This window comes from Cryptotermes secundus, unplaced genomic scaffold (genome assembly GCF_002891405.2).
Source record: "Cryptotermes secundus unplaced genomic scaffold, Csec_1.0 scaffold39, whole genome shotgun sequence".
Lineage (NCBI taxonomy): Eukaryota > Metazoa > Arthropoda > Insecta > Blattodea > Kalotermitidae > Cryptotermes > Cryptotermes secundus.
The window spans coordinates 1,216,468-1,224,934 of record NW_019723904.1 but is presented as its reverse complement, the minus strand read 5'-3'; positions in this window follow the sequence as shown (position 1 = coordinate 1,224,934).

Here is an 8,467-nt window from a genome sequence, read left to right as displayed (position 1 = left end):
GTCTCTTCCTTCACATTTTCAAATGGAGGTTTTGTATCCATTTCTCGTCTGTCCATGATAAACGCATATCTAGACTGAGTTTCCTTTATTAATTTCGCATCAAATTAAATTTTAATCACGAATTTTTCTAGTGACTGTGAATGACAAATATTATCTGAATTATATACAGATGAACAGACACATCGGAGAGCTAACAAGTGCCGAAGTGTCTAAAAACCTAACTTAGATCGGAAAGGTAACATTTTGAAGGAAACGCTTATTGGCTAAACTGGGGTTCGTAACACGGCCTTTTGCTTTTAGGGACGAACGTAGATTACATACGTCTGCAAGGTGATCAGGAAATTGGTTGAACCTCAAAAGTAGCAAATACGTGAGCAATTTAAGATGTTAGATAAGTAGGAACTTTGTCACTTCGCCTATACAGGTAGCCTCGTATTGTAATGACAGTAAATTCTACAGCGGTTGTAGTGGCCCAGGTTAGAGTACAAGGAAGGGGTTGGGGGTATACATAGGTCGGATAAAAAGTAGTGGCAACACCTCTATAGTTCTGAAATGACTTTATTACCTGAGGTAAACACACTTACATTCCTTCAATATAATCGCCCCCCATGTGTACCACCGTCTGCCAAATTTGTGGAAGGCGTCGTACACCATCAGCGCGTCCACTTCTGTTGATGTCCAGCAGTGACCGCCCTACAGCACGAATAATCTCCTCTCTCGTGTTGTGACGTGTCCCTTGCAGTGGTTGTTCCATTTTGGCAAAGAGATCATAATCGCACGGGCTCATATCGGGTGAGTATGGCGGATGTTGCAGTATCTCCCATCGCCAGCGGCGAAGGAGATCCTTGACAGCGTCAGCAGTATGAGCCCTTGCACTGTCATGAAGGATGATGGGGTTCGTTGCCAACAAGTGTCATCGCTTTCTCCTGAGTGCTGGACGAAGATGATTACGCAGGAAATTGCAGGAGTAGGCAGCGTTTACTGTCTGTCGTTGAGGTACAGTGTGGTGCAGTATCACTCCATCAGTGTCATATGCCACACTGAACATCACCTTCACATTACTCGGTGTAGGGCGCACTTTCTTTGGACAAGGAGAGCCAGGATGCTTCCATTCATTTGATTGTCGCTTCAAGTGCGGTTCTTATGAGCGAGCCCAAGTTTCGTCCAGAGTGACGATCCTTCCAAGGAAGTCGTCACCTTCCTTCTGGTACTCGTCCAACAAGTCTTGTGCAATTGCATAACGTTGCCATTGTTGCACCTTGGACATTGTACGGGGAACCCAACGCGCTGCAATTTTGCGGTATCCAAGAATATCGTGCAGAATGTGGAGCAGGGTNGCCACTGTGCGATATGGCAAAGCAGCATCACCACATGCTTCTCGCAGTCCCTGATAACAGTTTAGTGCACTGCGACCTCGTGCAACTTCAATTTTTATCCAGGAGCGTTGTTCTTGTTTCGTAAACATGTTCTTAGGGTGCTTGAACTGGGCTCCTGCACTTCAAGACGATGCGCAATGCAACTCAATGAACCACAATCAGAGCCACTCACTGCACTATTTCAACTGAACTTCTGCTATCACAATGTTGTATTTTAGCGTCCTGTTGCACTGATTTTCATCCATGATATGTATACAGTGGCCGTCTTGTAGTGCACTCAATTTCACCTGTTACTTCACGACATATTTCGGCAACATAGTGCCATCATCAGGTGCCCTAATTACGCTAATCTATTGCATTGCTTGCCTTTATATGTAACCTCAAATGTTTTTGACACAATACCAGAGCACTGGTTAGTTACTTAATTTCTTGCAGAACTGCCGTGTAGAGGGGTGTTAGAATATCTCCACTGTAGCCCTGAGTCGTGTAAGACGATTAAAAGAGAAGATGGTGCCGGAGGGTATAACTGCATCACTCTTTGTCACTGGGGGATATACATAGAGACACCTGACTCTACAGGTTTGGGGGTTGACGCAAGGCTGACATTGCTTTGTAAAATACACGTAATATTGTTGCGAAATCCAAAGTGGAAACCGGATGATCTAATTCATGCCAGGCGTAGGCAAATCTGGCAGAATCTTCTAATAAGACTCAAAAAGGGCTGTTAGGCCAATGGCGATGATTTCGTAGTGAAACTTACTTAACGAGTCACAAATATTGCTTGCAATATTCTTGGTAGAACGGTTATCTGAAAGAAAGACTGCAAATCAAGCTATTAGGGATCATGAATAACAAAAGTTGCTCTTGTTTGTTTGTAGGAAAAATATACAAGTATTTCCCTTTACCCTTTGCTTCGGTTTAAGGAAGAATGTAAATAACGTTCAGGACAAAGTTCGCTTTAAAATCGCCAGCAGTACCAACTGTTACGCTTGAAAAATACGAAGTGGAGGCTCTACTACACATCTTGAATAGAGCACCAGCAGTCAATGGATTGTTTGGAAATTGTTTCGCCACTATCGCTGATGTTCATAGTCTTCGAAACGTTAAGTTTTATTACGTACTGACGTATCAAAGCCCCAGTGCAGCTCACTGCTCTTATTCGTCATGACTTCTGGTTTTTATAAATGTATATTACCTCCAAGATACAGTAAAGTAAAAGGGTACAGCTGTACCTGCGTTTAATTAAGCATTATGCCATGAATACGTATCGGAGAGTGGATGTATAAGTTCACATAGGTGAGATGTCAGCTTCGCGACCCGGCCTATTTGCCTTCGAGGAAACAACACTCTTCCCCGTTACATACGGAACAGGAGGATGGGTGGGCCAAAGATAAAAATAAGGCTAAATACATATTTATAATAAATAGGTGCGTTTTGGGCAAGTACATTCATGAAGTGTGCTTTAATAGGTTAAATAAAAAACTAAACTCCGTGGGTAAGTCCGCAAGCGAACTATACCGACCGAGCGACCGCCGCTTGTCGGCGAAGTTGGTACAAACTTTAGAGGACAGAGAGTGCGCGTGGTCAGCGCAACGAATCCCCACGGCCGTTAATTTCGGTTTTCTAGCCCGGAGCCACTACTTTTCCATTCAAGTAGCTCCTCGCTTATCCTCATAAGGCTGAGTGGACCACGTTCCAGATCCACTACTTCTCAGATAATCTGGTAGCGTCGGGAATCGAACCCGGGACCTCTGGATCTGTAGGCAGGAACTCTGATCACTAGACCACAGAAGCGGTCTGCTTTAATACGTTATTGACATCTCTAAGACACGAAATGAATGTAACACAAAAAATAGTTTATCTGGAACCACGATGGAGGCCTACTCAGTATGCATACATACAGTATACATATCTAATAATCCGTTTAGTTCATGCCAAACTAATAAGAACCATAATTTAATTTGATATGTAGTTCAGAAAAGACTTCAATTGTCCTATAGGCACTCATATAGCTCTTCAATACAAAAGTAACTGCATAGAGCTGAGTAGAACCTAACAGCTGCTCAGCTACAGAGATATTGCCTAAATTTTCATCCTATTCCTTTAAGATTCATGTCAATAGTATCCTCCCAACTATGCTTAGGTCTTCCTAATAGTCTCTTTCCTTCAGACTGTTCTACCAAAATTTGTAAGCACTTCTCTCCTATGCTTGCTACAAGCCCTGCCCATCCAATTCTTGTTTACTTGATAATTTTAATGATGCTTGGTGAGTAGAAACTATGAAGCTCCTCACTATATGTTTTTCTCCAGCCTCCTGATACTATATCCCTCTTCTGTCCAAATTTTCTCTTTCGCAATACACCCCCTCTATATACAGAGTGCAAATAAATATATGTTACAACGCTCTGCGGTAGATAGATGGGTTCAATTTGGTCATATTTTGTTAATACACCCATGTCGAGAAACGCTTTGTTTACGCATTAGCCCTTCTGAAATATGAAGGAAATCGCCCTTACCTCTTACCTACGCGGCTTACTGGTGATATTTATACATTTCTCGAAGAGACCTTACCCAAGCCGCTGGAAATGGTGCCTTTGGAAGTCCATCTTGAAATGTGTAACCACAACACTAATGTTGTCTGTATCTGGATGAAACTTTTTGCAACAGATGGATTGGACGTGGAGGCCCAATAACCTGGCCTCCTTGCTCCTCTGACAGTGAATTTCTTTCTCTGGGGTTATATGGAGAGCCTGGTGTATGGGACTCCAATAGACACAAAACCTGATCTTGTGGCAAGAATTGCAGTGGCAGCTGGAACCATCCAGGAAATGCCAGGCGGTGCAGAACATGCAATGAAGTTGGTGGCCGCCATTTTGAGCAACTTTTATAATGCAAAACAACGATCTCCCCTAAAACTTATGCATCCCCTCAGAAACTTTTCTGACCCTTAGTGATAAAAGCGTTTCCAGACATGGGTGTATTAACAAAATATGATCAGACTGAACCCATCTATCTACCATAGAGCGTTGTAACATATATTTATTTACACCCTGTATAGTTTCCCTAATGTGATAGATCAAGTTTCACAGACATACTTACAATAGGTTCCCCAATACCAAACCATATATCTTTGCAATACTTCATGTAGTTTCAGAACTGTAATAATCGGACAAATCCACATGACCACCTATTGTGAGCTCTGTGCAATAAATATACAACATGCCAAAACCAACAAACAAACTGGAAGATATGGGCTTCCAGTTGCATTACTAGAAAATTTACAGTATGCATCATGGAAAGTATAAATACAATGATGGCATACTGTCAAGTCAGAATGTTAATGCCTGAACCAAATTGCTAAGTTGCAATCTACTGTTACTTAACAACTATGTATTAATATAAACAAGTATATGTAAGTGATATTTTATCTTTGATACCTTTAGATTAAATTGTCGTCAAATTACAACTAAACCTTAAGTACTACTAAAATGTATACTACAGACACCACACAAAACAAATAAAATAATGAAATTTCAATTTTTTAACACTATTTTGAAATACAACCAAAATACAAATCATTACTAACAGTTTGTTCAACAGGACAATTTCAAATTTTAATATGCAGTAATGTGCGAAAAATACAAAAGATGAAAAACACAAAAAATACAATAATGTCTGTAACCATTATGCATGTAGGAAGACATTTTTATATAAAACTCAAACAGCAGAAACTTGGTCATCCCAAAAGCAGTGGAACCCCAATTTAAGGTATCTTTGGGGATTAACAGATTTGAACACTAAAGTGAGAAAAATGTTAGTAAAAAACAATTTTACATCAAGACTAGCAAACTGCGATCACTGAAATTAAATGTTAAATAAGGAAATGCACTGAATAAAGAAATCTTAAATTGGGGTTCCACTGTATGTGCACTACTTGTCTCAGAAAGCATATTTCCCATGTTTAAGTTACATAGTCAAGCTGTAAAGAAATGTACATCTACAACATGGATCTTGATTCTGTTAACTGTAGTTCACATATTGACCGCCTCTGTGGCCTAGTGGTCGGAGTTCCTGCCTACAGATCCAGAGGTCGAATCCTGGCACTACCAGATTTTCTGAGAAGTAGTGGGTCTGGAACAGGGTTCAATCAGCCTCGTGAGGATAACTGAGGACCTATTTCAAGGAAATAGCAGCTCCGGTCTATAAAACCGAGATTAACGGCTGTGGGTATCCGTTGCACTGACCACATGACACCCTCTATCTGCAAAAGTTTGCTTTGTTGTAGTTTACATATTATGACAAAAGAAAAACGTTCATTTACATTAAAACTCAACACCTACATTATTACAGTACACTATAACAGGATATTGTGAGAATGGTACTTTGCTACTGAAACAGCTGCATATATACAGCACTCCCATTTCAGATTTATCTGCGGACCAGAAAATTTGAGCACCAAACTGGGGAAAATCCTGAACTTGCATCACTGAAATTGAAAGTTAAGACAAATGAAAACCTTAAACTTTACTCGCCCTTCGCCACTGTCCCAGAGATACCATCCTTCAGGCAATGCACAGCTGCCAACAGCATTGATATAATATTTGCTCCATCAGATCAGTAGAGTCGGGAGAGCTTTCCCTCAGGGATACAGGTTGCTCTGGTGACCGGGATTGGGGTATACACTTCAGGAATGATGAAGCACTACACTACTTGAATGCAACAACTGCAGTACATTCCGGTATGTAGATATTTATGTCTGCAAAGTTACACTAGTCCTCTGCGAGACTTGCCCTTCATTAGATCACATTTCCATTGTGTCTTCATAAACTTCTCACTTTCTTCACGTAGATACCATACCTCACTATATTACTGTTGTCATTATTTCACTATCTTTCATAACTAACTGCTCAACTATTTTCAACCGACTCACTGTATCCAACTCTGAATCACTAAACAAAACAAAAAAAAATCTTAACTCAGCAATCACCCTTTTATAGGACAAAGGTAACCTGGCATCACAGCCCCAAGTAGTCATCATTAAGAAAGGGTAACAGTTGGATTCTGATGCTGGGCACCTGTCTCACATTTGGTAGCGAGCTGCTAAGAGTGGTTCTCCAAAATTCCCTTTTAACTAAAGGCACAACAGAAGATAATATTTTAAGCAAACTGATGATGCTAACAACGATGGTGGCGCCATGGAGAGGATACCAGACTCAAGTGAAGCATATGATCCTCTCCCCATGACCACCATTGCTGCTAAAAGCCTAATGGAGTAAGGTATGTAACGTAGACTAAAAGGGAATAGATCTCTCTGCACAGATGTGAGGATAAGAATCATATAGATCTTCAAGAAATGGGGGTGATGATGAGGACTAAGGATAGGAACCAGTCATGGGCTCTTGTGAACACAGTAATGAACATACAGGTTCAATGACAGGCAAAGAATTTCTTGACTAGCTGAATGACTATTAGCTTCTTGTGCTCAATGAAGGCTCTGCTCCTTGGAATTAGTTTGCTACTCATTTTTAATGTTAGCATCTGGATCAGTATGGCATGTGACAGATTGTGGGCTTCATCACATCAGTAGTACAGAATGCTTCTAAATTACTGTTGCGGTTTCTGTGACCTATAAACAGAAACTCTGAAAATAATTTAGAATCACCCTGTGCAATAAAGATACAAAGATGTGTTACTTTTCTCCAAGGGCTAGCAAAGGTTCTTTGTGCAACTCTAAAAATTATTTACTCAGTATGCACAGTGACAGCAGGCACATTCAACATTATTATTCCACTGTACAACTGCATACTTCTATACACACATACAGAAGAAAGAAAGAAAGAAAGAAAGAAGAAAAAGGGGAGAATCACTTTGAGTAATCTTGTCAGCTATCAATAATACACATACATATACTATCTATAATTTAAATTAAACATTATTACTTATCTTAATTTAGTTTACATTAGAACATAGTAATAACTGTTTACTACAGTCACAAAATACAGAATGCAGCTCCATTACTCAATATAACTGAATATTCATTTCAGATATTCACAGCAGCAGAGCAAACTTAAAAAAAAAAAAGTTCTGAGAAAAAAGACTTTACATCCTACCTCAAAACAGGCCAATACACAACTTGACTCTGCTGCCTGTGTAATGTTCACCTTTTTGCATGTAAAGTTCAGTTTTCATATCTGTCCACCTTTAATAGATAGATCATGTTGCTTCTGTTCAAGAATACTGTGGGTGAACATAATTATTGGGGCTTGACATATCTTCTACATATTTCAAACAATATTTGAAGCAAAAACTTTGAAAAGTGCAATCTTCTGGGATACGACAGTGTGGTCTCAAAGTTTAGAGATGTTTTGGAGGAATGAACTGCTGCCATCTCCAGGGTCAAACACAAAGCCAAGGTAGCAAAGAGCAAGCAGTCTGTTCCTCAGAAACACTGGTAAACTTCTACTAGAGTACATCACATCACATCCCAGAGACACTACCTTTCAGTCACCATCGCAAGAACCTCAAATGTATTAGAATAGTAAGGTTTGCTCTTATTTGCATGTCATTTTGGGACGTTACAAATGAAATTAACCTGACTATCAGCATACATGTACAGAGTGGGCCAGACTCAATTAGACAGTTTTTGATTAGATGTTATTTTTATTGATAAATGTTAACAATTGCAATGGTTACAAAAATGGAATTGCACACACATAAGTCATCGATTTTCAAGATGCTGGTCAACCTGGGCACCACCTAAGTCAACACAGGCTTGCAGACGCAAAGCAACATTTTCACACGCCTTTCTACACATATTCACGGGAACTTTATTGAACTCCTGAACTATCACCTCAAGTAGATGTTTCACACTGTCAATGGGATTAGCGTACACCTTGTCTTTGAGGTAACCCCAAAGGAAAAAGTCTGGTGGGGTGATGTCGGGTGATCGGGCTGGCCACTCCACAGGCTCTTGACGGCCAATCCAGCGTTGAGGAAAAACTTGATGCAAGAACGCCTGAACAATATTGGCAAAGTGTAGTGGGGCCCCATCTTGCTGCCACCACAGTTCATCAAAGTTCTCTCTCCTCTGA